Source organism: Orcinus orca, chromosome 3, assembly GCF_937001465.1.
Source record: "Orcinus orca chromosome 3, mOrcOrc1.1, whole genome shotgun sequence".
Lineage (NCBI taxonomy): Eukaryota > Metazoa > Chordata > Mammalia > Artiodactyla > Delphinidae > Orcinus > Orcinus orca.
In genome coordinates, this window is record NC_064561.1 from 20,986,942 (window position 1) to 21,006,092 (window position 19,151).

The 19,151-nt window shown below is 50.7% G+C and overlaps 1 pseudogene; it reads left to right on the forward strand.

Annotated features, from left to right (window-relative positions):
* LOC125963845 (UDP-N-acetylglucosamine--peptide N-acetylglucosaminyltransferase 110 kDa subunit-like) overlaps positions 1-19,151 on the forward strand; it is a 200,595-nt pseudogene that overhangs the window by 21,743 nt on the left and 159,701 nt on the right.

Here is a 19,151-nt window from a genome sequence, read left to right on the forward strand (position 1 = left end):
ACCCAGCTTGTCACCTGCCTGCCTCGCACCCGCACCACCTGTCACCCACCCAGCTCGTCACCCACCCAGCCCATCACCTGCACCACCTGTCACCCACCCAGCTCGTCACCCACCCAGCCCATTACCTGCACCACCTGTCACCCACCCAGCCTGTCACCGGAGCTGCCTGACAGGCCTCTGGGTGAGGGACAGGAGATGGGGAGGAGAAGACCACAGGGGTGTGGAGCTGGGGGCCCCAGAGACCCTGTAAGACCCCCACTTCAGCTCAGCATCCTGCAGCATCGCCATGGCAACGTCTCAGCCGCAACCACTTTCCCAAACATCCCCCCCGCCCTCCAGGCCCTGCTCTTAGCTGAGCTGAGGCTGAGAAGAGCCTTGACTGACAGCAGAATGGGACAGGAAGGAGCTGCTCATCAGCTGGCTGGCCTTGGCCATCCCTGCCCTCTCTGGACTTGGTTACTCCATCTGCAAAATGGAGGGGCTGGAACTGGGGAGGCCCCTGTACAGCGGGTCATCCCTTCCCAGCCTGGATTTGCTGAGCCAGTGGCCAGTTAACCTGTGAAGGCTGGTGGGGGCGGGGTACAAAAGGACACGGGGTTCTGGGTTCTTCCACACTCCTTTGCCCTGGCCCAGCTCACACAGGCTGGGCCTCTGGCCCAAACTCACATAGCAAAAGAGGAGGAGCAGGCTGGAAGGCAGAGGGGCTCTGCCACAGGACTGCCAGCTGGAGATGATGCCACAGTGGGTGACCCAAGGCTGAGTGGGCCCCCACCTCCAAGCTGCATTATTTATAAAACCCAGAGCTCCTAGCCGAGCAACAGCTGCGGTGCCGCCCCTCCAGGGGGCACAGGCAGCGGTGGAAGGGTGGTGCCTCCCCGGGGGAGCCCCCTGGGGTCCCGGGCTCCCTCCACAGCTGGCTGGGGCAGGGGCTGAGGTGGGAAAGGGGCGGCTGCGCCATCCTTCCCCTCCCAGCCCCCTCTCCTCTCCTCTCCTCCAGGCAGGCAGCGATAGGATTACTTCTGCATGACTGCCCGCTCCACAAGGTTCCAGAGACCCTCCTGCCTGCAGCAATCTTTAAAATTCCTGTAGCCCGGCCTCTCTCCCTTTCTCCCCACAGTGAATGCTCCAGCTTCTACCGCAGCGTGCCCGCGGCCGCCACCACCACCAGCGAGCTGGCCGGGGCCCCAGGTCCCCGGAGCCACAGGCAAAGGTAGACCCATCCTCGGGGTGTCCCTCGGAACCCTCTGAGGCCCAGGCCCTGGCCCATCCCCTCCGGCCCCTGGTGTCCGTCCAGCCCCACAGGGCAAGGCTCAAGCTGGGGTCGGGCCTGCCAGCTGCGCCAAGGAGGACCGGCACATACGTGCAAACACACCTGGTGGGTCCTGGCGTGCCTGGCCACATCCTCTGCTGCCAAAACCTGGATGTCCCCACCTCTGCTCTAACCGCCCCCTCCCTAACCTCACTAATCCTTGCTACCCCTGGGGTGGGCAGACAGCTGGGCCAGGCCAGCGCCTGTGGCTCCCCAGGGCACAAGAAGCAGGCAAGAGATCGATCCACTGAATTTTTTAAGGCTCTAATGGAGCCTGCCTCCCCAGACTTGGGGCCTGGGACACAGGCGATCTCTCAGGGACCCCTCCCTCAGCATTGCAGTTGCTTCCTCTTTCAGCTCTAGGGGGTCGGGGCACCTTTCTAGGAGCCTTTCCCCCAACAAGAGAAGAGGCACGAGGGGCCCCTGGGAAAGAGATGGGATTGAGGGGCTGTGAGCAATACCCAGAGCCCCCCCCCAGTCTCCCCAGCCCTAATGCAGGCAGAAGCAGCTCAGCCTCTAAATCACTCCCCTCATGCTGCCCTCTGAGGCGGATTCTGTGCATCTGTAATTAGGGGGTGGAACAGATGGTGGAGATTCCATTTAAAATCATGCATCTAGTAAAGTAACCTTCACTGTTGGAACTGACTCCCAGGGAGACCAAGCCCCAAGCCCGGATCTGGGGGTGGGGTGGGGTGGGAGGGGAAGCATATCAAGCCAGCACCTTCTCCATCTTTTTTCCTGAAGCTCCAGGCCCAATGTCCCCCTCAGGTGAGCCCAAGAAGAGGGGGATTTGGCAAGCACCTGCGAAAGTGCAGGCTGGGGGTAAATCCCTCTGCCCAGACCCCACCCACCCACCCATACACGACAGAGTCAGGGCATGGCTGGGTACTCAGAGTTCTTGGCTGCCACACCAGGATGACCAGGTGCCAAGAGCCCCCAAAGAGGCCCCAAACCCCCAAAGCTCAGGCCAGGGTGCCCAGAGCACAGGGTCTTGGGTGGGGCAGCTTTGAACCAGATGTACAGCCTCACTGTCCAGGAATGAAAGGCCTGGAGCAATAAGGGGGGGTGGAGATGCCTCCCCAGGCAGAGGAGGCTCTGGGACGTGGGGGAGGACCAGGCAGCCGAGAATGAGAGAGAGCACGGAAGAGTGGGCCAGTGTGTCTGCAAGGCTGAGGCTATCTGGGGGGAGTTTGGGGGAGGGAGGCTGGGGAGGACAAGGTGGGGTGGGGGAGCGGTGATGGAGAGTGCTGAGGAGGGAGGCTGTGCTGGAACGTGTGATGGTGGGAGTGCGGCTGCAGGGTGAGGTGTGGGCGCAGGGCGGAGCTGCTCTGAGGGGTGACTGGGCTGGGGCCCTGTGTGTTTGTGTATGAGTGTGGGACTGGTGTTTGGAGAGGGGTGGGGCTGTCCCTGGGCCCTTGGATGGCTGAGGGAAGTACTGGAGCTGCAGCTTGCTGGGGAACACACAGAGGACTGCTTGTTTGCGGAGGTGCTGGGACTTGGGGGGTGTGTGTGTGCGTGTGCGGCATGCGCATGCACGTGCACGGCCTGGAAGGTACGAGAAGCTGAGGGGACATTACTGTTCAAAGATGCACCGTGTCTGTGTGTTTGAGGTAAATGGTGTGGCTACAGGGGTGTCCTCCTCTGCGTGGGTGTTGAGGCGGTGTGTGTACGTGTAAGTCGCAGGGAGAGTTTGGAAAGGTGTAGGGGGCTGTATCAATGTGTCTGGGGACGTGATGAGCTGCAGCGGAGGGAAACGCTGGGGCCGTCGGGAGAGTCTGTGGGTGTCTGGTTAGGTGCTGGGACTCTGAGAACCTGAGTGTGTGGAAGGTATTAGGGCTACAGTAGGGTCCTGGGTGTATCTGGGGAGGTGCTGGGATTGGAGGAAGAGTTGATCTGTTTCAGGATGTGGTAGAAGCCTTGTGTGTGTGTTGGGGTGTCTGGGGGTATATTGGGGGTCATAAACATCTAGGTTTTGGTTAAGTACTAGGGCTGTAATATGTGTTTGGGTGGGTAGGCATGTGGTGGTTGTGTGTTTGGGGGTGCTGGAGCTGTGAGTGGGGAAGTGGTTGTGTATTTAGGAGGTACAAGGGGCTGGAGTTGGGCCCCTGTGCCCAGACAGGTGATGGGGCTGCGGGGTGAGGGCGGGTGCCCCTCTGAGGAGGTGAAGGGCAGAGTCCTGGCCTTTGCTCAGGGGCCCACCTGGGGGCTGCCCGCTAGAGCCCCTCTGCCGGTGGTGCCCGCCTACCCCCAGACCCCACGTCCGGGTGTCGAGACAGGCAGTCCATCTGTCTCTTCCTGTGCCCAGGCCGAAGGAGCAGTGCCGCCTCCTCGCTCCCTGGGGGGGCGACAGCAGATCCCAGCCCACCCATCTGCCTTCAGATGGTCGAGGCAGGAGCCTCCACAAAGCTGCCTGGGGGGCATCCCTGTGTTTGAAGAGGCACGGGCTGGGGGGTGGGGGGAACTGCACAGCAAACAGTCCTTGTGGAGGCTCCTTTGAAAACCACTGACGCCAGGAGAGACCAAGAGGGAGGACAGGGGCGGGTATGTCTGTCCTTGTACGTCTGTGCGGGTCAGCGCCCAACTGTGTGCCTTGGAGCCCCTTCGCATGTGTTCATGCCGGTGGCCTCTGTTCAAGCAGCATCCTTGCCTTGGAAAACAGCCCTCCAACCCAGGCTACGAGCTCACAGCCTCACACAGCTACCCCCTCATCCATGCACCCTGCCTACACTACACCCACACGCAAACATCCCCCACACCTTCACATCTGCAGAACACTGCACCCTGGTACACATGCCCCTCAGCCCCAGAGTCCCAGTCCTTCACATGTGTACGCCATGACACACACCCGCACACTGCAAAGCCAGGTACAGCCACATGCACCTGTCACATATACATGCCTCCACACAGACATACCCGACAAGTAGCTGTCACACCCACCCACACCCTCCACACACCTTGGGGAGTGGATCTCCCTGTCACCCCCATATCCCACCTCATATGAACTCAGTCTCTCTCATACACATTGTAACAGACACTCATCATCCCTTATACCTGTACATACGTGCACATGTTTGTACACGTGCATACCCACTCTCACCAGCTCTCAGCTCTTTCACACCAGCCAGTTTCTCTGTGTCCAGGCCAGGCCCTGCAGGAAGGCTGCCACCCGCTGAAAGTGTCTCCTGCCTCCCTGCCCTGCCAGCTAGGTCAGAGTGGGGGGCATACCCCCCCACCATGACACCATGGCTCCCTGGGAACCCTGATCTTCCCCTCCAGAGAGAAAGAGTCCTCTCTCTGCTCTGGGGTGTCTGCCACTGTTGTGTGAGAGTGTGACTGTGTATGTGTGTGTATCAACATGTTCTGAGAAGCCACGATGAGGCCTGTGTGTCACTGCCTGTATGGGTAAGAAAGCATAGGGACAGGTTCACCGGTTATGTTTGTGAGATTCAAGATGAGTGTGAGAGCAGAGACATGTATGCCACAAAATGTGTATTTGTGAGTGTGTGTGAGGCCAGGCCCCTGTGGACAGGCGTGAGTATGGGGGGGTGCACTTACACAAGGAGACACACAGTGAGTGTGAGTGGGGAGTGAGTGGGAAGTATTCTGGGATATTTTCTGAGACAAGGGGTATGTACATTTGTGAGTAGGGGTCAGGGCTAGGAGAGGCACCCTCCGCAACTCCCTCCCCCTACAAAGAGATCAGGGGAAAGGGGTCTCTGGGATCTGTGGGGAGTGTGTGTGTGTGTGTGTGTGTGTGTGTCTTCCTCTCTCTCTTTCTCCCTGACCTCTTTAGCAGCTGGAAACTGAGCCGGGGGTGGAAGGAATGGAGACTTGGCTGGCCTGGGGGTTTGGGGAGGGAAGCAGGAGAAAACACCTTCCAGATTCTCATCAAATCCTTGTCTGTGGTTTGTAGCCTTCAGTCTCTCCTCTCTCTTTCTCTCGGTCTGGGTTTCCCCCTTTCTTTATCTCTTCCTGCCCCTCCCTCTCTCCCCCATATCTCTCCTTCTCCAATCTCAGTCACCTTGTCTCCCCCCTTGGATCTCCCTGTCTCCAAATCTCTGTCTCTGCCTGTCTGTTACTCTCTCCCCAGGCCCTTCCATTTTTCTGACTCCTGTCTCTGCCAGCACCTCTGTATGTCCGTCTCTCCCAGTCCTGGTCCATCTGTCTGTCTCTCTCCGTCTGCCTGTGCGTGGGTGTCTCTGTCCATCTGCTCCGCCACCCATCTGTCTGGTTGTCTGTGCTAGTCCTTCTAAGGGTGCCCACTCGCTCACCAAGACACCCTCCCCCAGGTCAGCAAAGGCCTCTCCTGGCTCAGGGGGCGGGGAGGGGGTGCAGAGCTGCAGCTTCTGGAAGCTTCAATAGCAGCTGGCTGAGCTGGGAGTTCGGGGCCAGCCAGCTGCAGAAGTGGCCCCTCCCCTGGGCTCCCAAGCCAAGGACCCCAGAGCAGAGAGAGGAGAAAGCAGGGCCTCATTGCAGCTCAGTCTGTGTGTGCGCGCGTAGGGGGAGGCAGGGGGCCTCTTTGCCTTCACTTCACCGTTCCCCCCAAAGCCAGGCCCTGTAGGAGAGGAAGCTTCAGTGCCCACCTCCCTCATCCCCTCACCAATGGAAGAGATGCTGGGGATCCAGGAGGGAAGGGCTGGGGGATGCCAGGCCTTGGACGAAGCCATAGCTTCCTGTCAGATGGGTGGGAGGGGGGCTCCTTCCCTCCTCCCTCCCAGGCAGTCCCTGGGGATCCCTCCAGTGCTGGTCCCAGCTCCAGACACGAGGGGCCCCATAGGCAGTTCTCACCAGCTCCCACAGGGACCATTCCTACCCCCCAGCTGCCCCAGAGCCTCTGACCCACAGGGATAAGGCGGAGGGGGGTGGATCACAAGGGTGTCTCCTCCCTCCCCAAATGGAGGTTGGCTCTGGACATCTGGAGTTCGTGGCCCTGTCTACGCCCTGGCCATCCTGAGAGGCCGCAGGCAGTCCCCCTACCATTGCCAGCCCGGCACCACACACACACACACTGCACCCCAGCACTCGTGGCCCACCACCGCCACTCCCTGGCCCAGCAACTCTGAGGGCTCGAGAGGAGCCCTACCGCGGAGACCTGCACCCTACACTGACTGGTGGCAGCCTCCAGCAGGGCCCCTGGCACAAAGCCAGCAGCTGGAGGAAGTACCCCCCAACACTTCCCAGGAGGCTCTGTTCCTCCCTCTCTAAGAAGAGCTCACAGTCCAAATCCCACAACAGATGGGGAAACTGAGGAAGGGATGGGATGACACAGTCAGTCATTCTTCCTGAGACCCTGGGGTGGGATCATAAATGAGGAATAGGGAATGAAAAGGACGCCGCAGGGGCAGAAACTGGCTCCTTCCTGACCTGCCACGGGCAAAGGCCATGTTGGCTGCACAGCCCTGCACAGCCCTACCGCTGGGCCAGGGTCAGGGGCTGGCTCCCTCCCTCTAGAGCTCTCCTTGCCCCTGGCTGGGCCCCCTCCCTCTCCTCACTTCTGAGCAGCCCTCCCTGCCCTCTCCCTCCCAGCTCTGGCTCTCTCATCCTCAGCTCTTGGAAGCCTAACTCACTGTTTCCCCTCTTCTCTCCCCTCCCTCCCTCTCTCCTGGCAGCAGCGCCTCCCCCTCCCCTGGGGGGGCTCTGGCCACAAGGGTGCCCGCCTGCTCCTCTCCCCAGGCTCTGGCCCCCTCCGCACCCAGGAGTCCCCCCGCAGCTGTTCCAGCTCTCTAACTATACAGAGGTGGACGGAAAGAGCCTAGGTCCCAGGCAAGCAAGGGGAGGGGGCCCCTCTAGACTGGATTTCCTCCTGGCAAACAAGGTGGGGGGGATCCAACCGGATGACACCCCTGGTGTCTCTAACAGTCCTAATGTTCCCCGCTTTTAAAAGTCCGGTGCCTCCTGACAGAGCGCCCACAACCTGTGGGGTGCTGTACCTGCCTCAGGCTCCGCCCCCAGGTCCAAAGAAGAGGTCGGCTCTGTTCCCAGACATTTGGGGAGTGGGGAGACACTGCCCTGGGGCAGGAGCATTAGTCAAGTGACCCCTCTCAGTGCCCGCTCATTTTGGGCTGTGGGGTGGGGAGTGGCACATGCCTAGGCCTTCTTGGTCCCCTGGATGCCATCTCCAGGGGCTGTGATCCTGGCTCTTCTCCTTGACCGTTTTCTCTCTCACCCCCTCATCACTGGCTTCTGTCACCATCTTTTCCTCTTTCCACCTCATGTCGGGCTCTCTGGGTCTCTTTCCTCCCCACCTCCCCCAGCTCTCTCCCTGTGGGGCTCATCTGCTGACATTAGCAACAATGTTACCGTTGCTCCCCCCCTTCAGTTCCCAGCTCCACCCCATCCTGGCTTCCCCCTCCCCGGCTCTGTCCCAAGAGACCCAGGGGACCCAGAGGCAGAGCTGGGCTCTATCCCATAATGGTGAGTCTGCTTGACCTCACTAATCACACCAGAAGTGCCTGGGCATCTGGTATGAAGGCATGGCACCCTGTGGTCTTGGGTGGCTGGCCTGAGGCACAGAGCTCTGTATTCCACAAACCAAAAAAAAAGAAGTTGACTTGGGGTGGGGCAGAGCAGAGAAGAGGGGAAGTGAGGGGGATCAGGTTTGCCTGGAGGAAGCCCCGGTCCAATGGGGAACAGAGGCAAGAGGAGGTAGTGGCTCGAGCCAGCGCTCCAGGCTGATTGAGAACAAGCATGTCCCTCTGGGGCTCTGCCGGTCCAGATCAGCCCCCCCTAAAAAAAAGGTCTTCTGCCAGGGACAGTTTGCCCTCCAAGCCTCCAGCACAGCCACACCAAGCAGGTAAAGATCCCGCGTCTCTGTCACTTAATCTCCTGTAGAATCCAAATCCATCCTCCCTACAGTACACCTCCACTTAGCTCAGCAGGGGGTTCCATAAGCCTCCCTGCCCCAATCTAACCAGGTGGAATGGGAGGGGACAAAGCCCCCCAGCTCCCAAGCCCCCTCACCAAAGGCCCCATCAAGGGCTGGGGAGCAATGCAAAACAATCCTGGAACCCACGCACCTTCAAACCGAGAAGCAATCCTGTCCATCCACAGCACCTGGGGGTGCTGGGGCTCCCTGCCCCCACGACCCTGTTCCAGACCCCCCAGCCCAGCAACCATAATAAACAGCAAGCTCTTTTTCTTTATGACACCAAATTCCTGCAAGCCGAACAGCTCCTTCCATCACTACCTCAGCCATAGATCACATTAAAAACTCACAGAGGGCAACTTAAACACATCACATTTGTTTCTCTCTATATTATTTCAAAAGTAACGGCATTAAAAATGGATTTTACTACAGAAAATAAATATCAACACGTGGGCCGGGAGCCCAGGCAGGGGGAGAGAGCCCACCAGGAGAAGGTCCCTGAGGGCTTGGGCACAGCTTAGGCACTGACCAAGGAGGTGGCTGAGAGGACAGACTACACCTGGGGTGGGGTGGGGCGTGGGGGGAATGCCTGGGGAGGGGGCAATGCCCGCCCACCTGGGCACCTGCCCCAATGCCAGACCAAGAGGGACAAGAGTCACTGGTTTGAACTGGACCCCCAAAGCTCATGCCCTCACTGATCTTTGCAACCTCTGGAGGGTAGGAGCTCTGGGGCAAGAAGTTCACTAGTCTCTAGAGGTTATTCCAACTATTGACACAGCAGAAGAAAAAAATGAATTCAACTTACTATCCAGTTTGATTTTCCATTACTATAAAAATATACATCTGCTCAAAGGAGGGAGATGGCAAGCTGCAGGCACATGCCACCTGGGGGGTCCCCCTGCAGCTCACCACCACAACCCAGCCTGCCCCTCCAGGCGGCAGGGGTGGGGGCTGTGTGTGGGTGGGGGACGGACCAACTGGTAATCTGTCACCTACAGCCCCAGCTCACACAGCTACACACACCGGACCACATGGAACAGGAACAAGCCAACAATAGAAACACCCCAAATGCTCCTGGCAGGACTCTGCCCAGGCCCGGGCGCATGCCCCCGCCCCGCCGGCTGCAGCAGCGGACGAAATGTGGCCACCCTGACCCGGAGGCAAACTTGTCCTCACACCCTGAGCTCTGCCCAGGGAACTGGGGCCAAGTCCCACCTGACACCAACTGGTCCGGCGGGAAACGCCTGCCCAGCCAGACAGGCACAGGCCCCCCAAGGGTCCCTCCTTGTGCTCAGGGGCCAGGCTGGTGCAGCCTGGCCCTACCTCCCAGGGTGACGCCTGGGCCCAAATTCAGCTGGCCCTGCCAGTCAGGCACTGGTGCAGAACGGAGGGCACCAGGCTCAGCCCCGCCCAGCCCCAGGGCCCCCAAGCTAGTAGGGAGGGGGGACTCCCCACCCCTCCACATCTGGCCCTGGCCCCCAGGGTCTGCGGTAGAGAATTCCCGCCCCCGCTTCTCTCTCTCTCCCTCCTCCCTCTCAGTGCCCGCTGCCCGTCTCAGGGACGGCCCCAGCTCCCGCCTCCGGCCAGCAAGGCCCACATCCTTCCTCCCTCAGCTGGCCCCTTCGCCTGGCAGGAGGCTGGGGGGTCAGGCTGCTGGGGAACCCCTCCAGCTCCCATCAGTCTTCATCCCCAGCCCCCAAACTCTGGGTTGCTGTCCCTTTTCCTGTAGAACAGGAAACAAGGTTATTTCCTAGACTCAGAGCCAGCCCTCTGCCCCTCTGGCTCTGCCTGGGGACCAGGACCCAGCAGGGGAATGTGCCCTTAGCCAGAAAGCAGAGGGATTCTGCAATTCACCCCCAGCTACCGGCCCAGGGGGCTGACAGCTGTCACTCAGCACCCCACCCCCTGGGGAAGAGGGGGCCGATTCAATCAGAGCCTCAGAGGAAACGCATTGATAGGCGATTATTTATTTATTTATGCAAAAGTGAGCCGACTTTGTTCACCAGGTAACCGGGCACGCGGCCCAACCCCTACGGCCCTGGCTGCCCCCAAATCCCTCCTCCGCCCCACACCCGCTCCGGGTCATTAGGTCCCCGCCTCTCAACTCCCAGAGCACCAGCAGAACCTTGGGATTTGGGGGTTGAAGGGGAGGGGCTCCTCCCTCCGCAGTCTCCCCCTTTCCCAGGGCCGTTCCTAAAATCCAGCCTTGTTCTCCGGTCCCACGGTCCCCCCACTTCACCCACCCCCGCCACACACTCAGCAAGCTGGAGAGCAAATTGCAGTTTTAAATCCAAAGACGGAGGGAGGGGGAAGGAGGAGGGGGCGCGCGGCAGCGCTGGGCGCGCACCTCGCCCCCGAGCCGGGGGAGCCGCGGGGCGGCCAGGAAACCCGGGAACCCCCCCTCCCCGCGCCCCCTTCTCGTCCACCTCCCCCTCCCCCTTCCCGGCGCTGCCTGCCAGGCTTCGAGCCGAGCCCAGCCGAGCCGCGGGCCCCGGTGGAAACAAAGACCGATCGCACCGCGGGCACCGCAGCCACGGGGTCCGGCGGACCGGACCCGGGCGCGCGGAGGGGGCGCAGAGCACCCCCGGTGCGCTGCACAAAAGAGCCCGGCCGGCCGGTCCCCAGAGGGGGTCTAGGGCTGGGGAGGAGGCGCCACTCACCGGAGTGCTGGGCTGCCGGCTCCGTTGGTCCGAGCCAGGCGAGGGGCTTTGGGGGGCGTCTGTCTTCCGGCCGCGGCAGCGACGCGGGCGCTCGGCAGCTTCGACGCTCACCCTAAAATCGAGATCGTATTTCCCTTTGAGTCCTAACACTATGATAATATCATCTCAGTTATGGTATAAAGCAGGTAACTGATTTGAGAAGGGTACTGAGTTTGAGGACATATTGACTGATTCATTCCACAAATACTTTACTAAGCGACTATGCTAAGGGCCTGGGATCCCATGAAACAAAATGCCAGCAGAAGTGAATCTCTTTAATGAAACAAAGTATGTGGAAGACAAATCATTAAATGCTTACTTACAGTAAAGCATGCAATGTATCCTGAAATAGGATATATAAATGACTATACGTCCAGGGCTTCCCCCAAGAGCAAGTCTTCTCTAAATGGATTCTTTTCTTTTCTCTTTCTTTACCTTGTCTTCCCCACTTATACCTTTACTCTCTGCTTCAGTGAAAGATATTTCTCCTTTCCACTTCTAGCTGAAAAAAAAAACAAGTCTCAGGTGTCAATTTACTATGTAACTGTGGGTCCCTCTCTGTATTACAAAACAAGACTCAGGAGACAGTTAGTCCTGATATCATGACCTCCAAAAGGGTCACAAGGGATCTCTGAAAATTTCAATAGTTTTAGTGTCTTTTCTACATCTTTTCCAATGATTCAGGTATGGAGGTTTCTATATATTGGGCCTAGAATTCCTTCTACTGAGTGGCGAGTCGATGTGGTTTTAGTGCTTATATCCTATAAGTTCTTTTAATTAGTGTCTTATAGCCTCCCAAAGTGTTTATATATATATATATGACTGGCCACCATTTAAAATGAAAAAAATAATTTACATTGCTACTTATTCTCATTGAGTTGCCCATTTAAGAAGCAGAACTACACTGTCAGAGCATCCACTTTTGTAAGAACTTAGCCATAGTGTTTTAACATATATAGTAGTTCTCAATATTTACAGTGTATTGGAAGCACCATAGTAGTCAGGGTACTCCAGAGAAACAGAACCAATAGGAGATATATAATAAATATAATGTAATATATGTAATTGCTTTAACATATGTAATTGATATTAAACATATTAAATATTAAATATATTGTATATGAAATATAAGCTGGAAGCTAGGAAATCCAGGGGTGTAGTTTTCAGAACTGACGTAAGCCACAGTCAGAGGGCAGGGGATCAGATCAAACACTCAGGCAGAGAGAGCAAATTCTCCTTTCCTCTGACTTTTTATTCTTTTGGGGCCCTCAAGAGATTGGATGAGGCCCACCTACACTGGGGAGGGAAATCTGCTTTACTCCATCTACCAATTCAAATGCTAATCTCATCTGAGAACAAACCCACCCAGAAATAATGTTTAGCAAAATATCTGTGTATCTCAGGATATAGCTGAATTGACACTTAAATATTAACCATTACATTCTGCAAACCTTAAAATATACCAATGCCTCAGTCCAACCCCCAGAAATTCATATTTAATTGGTATAAATTACAGGCTGGGCTTTAAGATTATCAAGAGCTCCCCAGGAGATTTTAATGAATCACCAAAAGTTAAGAACCATTAACATCACAGAACATTTCTTTCTTGATGAGAAATCAAAATGCTTCTCACTTTTAGCGTTGATGCCCTGGGAGAGATATTATCTACCTCTGTAAGGTGCCTTCAGAGTATCCCACTGTACCCCATGTAGTCAGTATTTTCAAACAGGCCACTGCAAACATGTGCCTCCAAGTCTGGTCAAAGTCAATCCAAATATTTTTCCCCAATATGGTAGTAGATGGGTAGAATTTCTTTTATGATCACCACGTTGTATGGTAGGCATAATTATTCCCATGTAGAGGGTGAACTGAGATTCAGAGAAAAATAGGGGTGCATATTGCCACAAAGCTAGCAAATGTAAAAAATTAGGAAAAGGTCAAGTTTTCTGATCCGAGTTAAATAAGTAGTAGGTATCCTTATTTTATTTATTCCACAGATACTACTGTCAGGGGTGAGTAGAAAAAAAGCAAATGAATAAAAATGTAGTCAGCCTATGAACGGGAAGATTAGCTAGCATCCTTCACACAAAAGACCTGATATGTATCGGCCACTAGAGAGGTTTAGTCAGCTGTATTTACAGTCCCATAAATGGAAAGAAGCATCACGACAAAAGGAAATTCTATGAATCCAGGAAAAAACACATCAAATTAAATAAATAATTCACAGGCAGAGCGAAGATTACAGAGTTGACTCTGATAACAAAGTATCTAAAATAAGTGGTGATGTGTTTCTCCAACCACACAGGCTGCCAGTCCAGGTGCAAAGGAAAATAAATAAAACTATTATAGATCTAGTAAGAGTTAAACAGACAATAAAAACCAACAATGGAGATGAATTTTAAGTTGGTGATTCTTTGAACAATCTTCAAAAGATTTCATTTGCTCTGTTAACGCAATGTCAAGTCCATTTTAGAAATAAAAGAACATTTTTCTGCTTGCTAGAGTTTAGACATAAATCCTCAAACTGTATTAAATCAAGATGCTTCTAGAATCATAGCGCTAAAGATCATCAAGGATTATTAAAGAACTATAGTCACTCCCTCATTTTACAGGTGAGAAAACCAAGGTGGTAAATGACTGTGTGATGGCCTTAAAGTCCACATGATTCCCATCAGTGGCCAAAACAAGATTAGAATGCAGGTCTCCCATTTCCTCTTCACTTAATTATTCATCATTCTTTAGTCATTTTGAGCACAACTAGTGCACTGCTGTTTGAAACCTGACCTTTCGAATGGCAGTCAAAATGCCATACTTTAATAGTGCTTCCATTGTCTTTGACCAGAATATTAAATAACTGGCAATCACGTTCTGAGCTTCTTTCCAGATGAATTATATGTTAAGCTCTGTTTCAATATTGATTTGTAATATACTTTAAAGCATGTTGATCTTCCTCTGGTCTCTTCTTACAGTTCTGAGCTACATGAATGCTAGAGTTCCTAAAATTTGTGATTTTCTGAATGGCCATCTCTACTATGTCCACCAACCCAACAACAATCACTGCTTGTTGCTAGACAGAAAAAAAAAAGTTAATAAATTTACAAGTGAAATCCTGTGTTCGTTTTTTTAAAATGAAAAACAGAAACCTATTTGATTTAGAATCTAAACCCTAGAAGCATACACAGGGCTTAAAGAAATGTATGATTCTTCTATGGAATATTGGAGAATTCTTGTTTAATCAATGGAAGCACATCGTTAGTTTACTCAGGTCCCTAAAAAGGCGGAGGACCTCACTTAAAAGAAACAAGTGACTATCTTAGTTAATGTAAATAGAAATGCATTTCCAGCTTATTTATGGTTGTTCATTTCTATACCATACAGTGGTCTGTTTCTCAGGACATCAGTATAAAAGGCAAATTGATAGGTGAGAAGGGTAAGTGGTATAATAAAAAAGTTAAAAGCATGGGCTACATCACATGGACAAGTTACTCAGCCTTTCTAATCTTCCATAGGCACATCTATAAAACAGGGAATAAAACATATTACAAAGAGATATGCTTCTCCTCCCACCATGCTTTGGCCTTCACATGTTTGGGAGGCATAGGAGATCCAGTGCCTTTCCCCTCCATCCTATTCTTGGAAGAGGAATTGTTAATGTTATTGGTCAGTAACCAGAACATCTATGGAGCAATGGGTAGAATTATTACATTTGAAAGGGACAAACGTGTCACATGGTTCTGTCCCAGTAGCTCAGCTTATGATTCACAGAATACGGCATGTTAGCTTAAGCTTGTCCCATGACCTAGTCAGCTGTGATTTGGGGGCAAGAGAGAGAGAGAAGGAAAGCCTCAATTAGAATTCCAAAATGAAGTAACAGCGGCTAGCTCACTAGTAATAAGTAATACTTTGGTCTTTTCTGATTATCGTTTCTTGTGTATGGATCCCTTGGCAGGAAACTTAACCACCCACTTCAGAGGTCTGTTATGAAGTCCGATATGGTATAAAAAGTGCACAGTGCAGTGCCTCATATGCAATAAGCTGTCAAAGAATATTATCTAGATGACCTTGGATTTGCACTTAAATGTTTGTTATTAAATCAGTTTGCATGGGACTAGTATCCAGAGCCTCAGGATAAAGTAGATTCATGTGAGTTAATAAATGAAAAGCTCTCTGAAATTCTAGATGGCAGGTCATGCTAAGTCAGGTAAGTGCAAGCTGGTGGCTGGGCGTTCCCTCAGGACACGTGTTTTGATGGAATGAGGACTCAGGGTGTAGAAACCAGCTTGGCAGTGGATGGTAAACCATTGCCCAGCACATGCTGCCTCCTGTTAAGCAGAAGGCTCTCATGCAAATTGCTTTCCGAATCGTTAGCTGTCGGCAACCCTCAGCTCTCCTCCTGCAGCTGTTCTTTCTGATTTTGCCTGCAAACTTTTCATATTGGGCAGGCTCCCAAGCCAAACAAGTTGCCCCTCTGCAGGCTTTGTTCCTGGGGGCGAGAAGTGAACCTCACAGATAAGTCAAAGTAAGGATGCACCATGGACTAATACACACTGAAGGAACAGACTCCTGTAAGCTAAGGTGATGAATGCCTTTGAAAGTAATTTTCATGCGGCTTCCTATGAGAATGTCAGCCAGGCTCCAGAAGTTATATGCTGCAATTTTAAAATTATCTGCCTCTGTAGACTTCTAAAGCTTCTATCAGCTAAGAAGTATCTTTTTTAAAAAAGAAAATATTTTTATACAACTTTAAAGACTACTTTCCATTTATTACAAAATATTGGCTATATTCCCCCTGTTGTATAATACATCCTGGAGCCTACTTTACACCCAATAGTTTGTACTTCCCACTTCCCAATTCCAACTCTTAAATTGCCTTTCCCCCCTCCCCCACTGGCAATTACTAGTTTGTTCTCTATATCTGTGAGTCTGCTTCTTTTATGTTATATTCACCAGTTTGTTTTATTTCTTAGATTCCACATATAAGCGATATCATACAGTATTTACCTTTCTCTGTCTGACTTGTTTCTCTTAGAATAATGCCCTCCAAGTCCATCCATGTTGCTGCAAATGGCAAAATTAATTTCATTCTTTTTTATGGCTGAGTAGTATTTATATATATATATATATGTATGCAAATATATAAATTTAAATTATATATATATATATATATAAATACATAAAATCTTCTTTATCCATTGATCTGTTGATGGACACTCAGGTTGTTTCCACGTCTTGGCAATCGTAAATAACGCCTCTATGATGCTGCGAACATTGGGGTGCATGTATCTTTTTGAATTATAGTTTTGTCTGGATATATGCCCAGGAGTGGGATTGCTGGATCATATGGTAATTCTATTTTTAGCTTTTGAGGGACCTCCGTACTGTTTGCCACAGTGGCTGTACCAATTTATTACATTCCCACCAGAGGAATGTGTGGGAAATCTCTGTACCTTGTGCTCAATTTTACTGTGAACCTAAAACTTAATTAATTCCCAGCAGCATTAGCAAATAAGACCATGCATTTTTTAAAAAATCTCTTTTTAAGGCAGAGTAAATATTTGCTGAATAAAATGAGAAACTCTATCTCGATTGGGTGGATTAAATCAGCAGAAACTAAGCTTCACCTGTGATTTTAGCAGCTGAACTGGTTGAGAAATTCAGAGCAGAACAGGCACAAGTCCTCTCTGAACAAGGTAAGGTACAAGAAAAGGAAGGATGGATGTTGTAGGCAAATCATAACACTCTCTCATGGCTAAATATAATATCAGGAATTAAATAACTTGAAATCATATAAAAGTTTCCTTTACTCGTATGCCCCCTCCCGCATAAAGTGGAAGGTGAGCACAAATGTAAATCAAGCAGGCAGAGGCTCCCACTATCTTATATATGAAACCAAAATTTTAAAGTGTTTTCTTCAGAATCCCTTTTGCCTGGGTGCAGAAGAAAAAGTAGCTGATCAGTGCACCCAAAGGTAAAATGAAAAATAGTAAAAGAAAGTTTTTCTACATTTTTGAATTTAAAATCTGAAATACATTTCTTTAACACTCTTCTTATTTATACCCATGTACCTGAAAAACCAAAATTAAAATTAAATTGTATTAGAGCAGAGGAGCAAAAATTTCCAGCCAATCCAAAGATTAAGTGGTGCCTGATACACTGTTTGAATAAAGTTACGAATCCATATCCAGACTCAGCTAGAAAATTAAAGCGTGCTGTGATCACTCGGTACGAAGAGGGGTCATGGCAATTGATTTTATTTATACACACTTTCATACATAATAATTTATCAAATTTGTCCTATGCCACTTTCCATGCTTAATTAATCCTCATTTAATCTCTACCAAATGAATACTGTGAAACATGTTTAATCATTATTCCCACTTCCAAGATGTGGGAACTGAGGCAGGAAGTATGGTACATCAAAATTCAGAAATTTTGTCACTCCAAATATATCCAGGTCTAGCTCTTTAACCTGTATAATAGTCTTTTTCTCTTTTCCTTGCCGTGTGAACCTTTCATCTTCTCCCACTGTCAAATTCAAGTGTTAACTCTAACCTCTCTTGACCTCCGCTATCCACTGAAGGATGCCTTCTGGCTTCCTAGAAAAGCTTCACCATTCTTAGCAGAGTACTTGAGATCTAGCAGGTGCTTTGTTAAGTGAATGAGTTAATAAACATATAAGAGAACATTAAAATTACCATTTAAGGGATGGAGAAACAGGCTCTGAAAGATTAAGTAATTTCCTTCATGTAAGGGGTCAAGCTGGAATTCAGATTCTGAAGCCCAAGTGATCACCCTCAGAATAATCTAAGTTATATTCATTGGGATAGAATATGCTCAGTCTATATCCCTCACTAGACTCTAAGGAACAAGAAGGCAGTACTAGGCACCTAATGCACTTCATTTTGGGTAAATTTTTCATTTATGCAAAAATACTTGTGTAAAGATAGACTAAAGCCTTAAGCTTTCCCTGCTGGATTCCCTGCTCAACTGTGAGTACTCCTGTGATGAAAACTCGCCTAACGCACTGAATGACCTTGACCAAGCAGCTTTCCTTTACAGCCTCCATTTTCTTTTCTGTAAAATACTGTTGACAGGACACGTTCCACCTGCCTCATAGAAATGCGTTTATAAAGCACTTTGGAAAGCATGAAGCTATTTTTTTTTTTTTTTTTTTTTCGGTACGTGGGCCTCTCACTGCTGTGGCCTCTCCTGTTGCGGAGCACAGGCTCCGGATGCGCAGGCTCAGCAGCCATGGCTCACGGGCCCAGCCGCTCCACGGCATGTGGGATCTTCCCGGACCTGGGCACGACCCTGTGTCCCCTGCATCGGCAGGCGGACTCTCAACCACTGCAGCACCAGGGAAGCCCAAGCATGAAGCTTTCTTCAAAAGCAAGCAAGTACTTTAAATGTCATTATTATAGGACTCCTTAAAAGGAGCCTTTTTATGGTGAAAAGAAACCTTAGCTTAGCAATTGTGCAACTCAACCACAGAAAATTTAAGGCGGAACATGCATGACACAATAATAATTCCAAATAAATCCTTCTAATAGTTAAGTAAAGAGAAGTCAAAATTCTTCTCTGGACTATTTTGATTTCATACAAAGGGCATCCCTTTAGAAGTTATGGAAGTTCAGATACAGAGCCTCAAACTCTAGATTGCAATGCGACATTTGTTTCTGAACTTCTGCTGCCAGTCTTGCTAACAGTTCACTTGCAATGTAATATATTACTGCATTTCATTTCTAGACAAGAACATTATTTACTCACAGGAGAAATACTTTCCTGAGGAAAGACTGTCTTTGGAAACTTTCAAGGACATTTGAGAAATGCTTCAGCCCAAGCCACAAAATTATGAGCATGCTTTTGTGCCTCTCTGTTCCCAGGGCACCATTTTTAAAAATCTTTCATTTAAGTTTATTGCAAGCATCCATCTTCCCTTTCCAGAAAAAATAGCAATTAACACAACTTCATTGATTTCCAGTTTTCCTAGGTGTCATTTCATAATGCATATATTGTATGCAGTTCACATCATCATTTTCATCGCTTTCAACATTTTCCATGTTGTCTCCCTACCTGAATTGTGACTTTTTGTATGGAAAGTTTTATTTATCACTTGCATCTTACTTTGAATAAATCTGAAATCAACATTCAGTATTATTTATTTTTATTTTCTTCAGTATGTTTCTAACTTAGCAAACTATGGGTAAAAATGCCATGTAACAACAATATGTAATATTTACATAGAGCCCATGTAGTGAACATAGTCCTAAACTCTTAC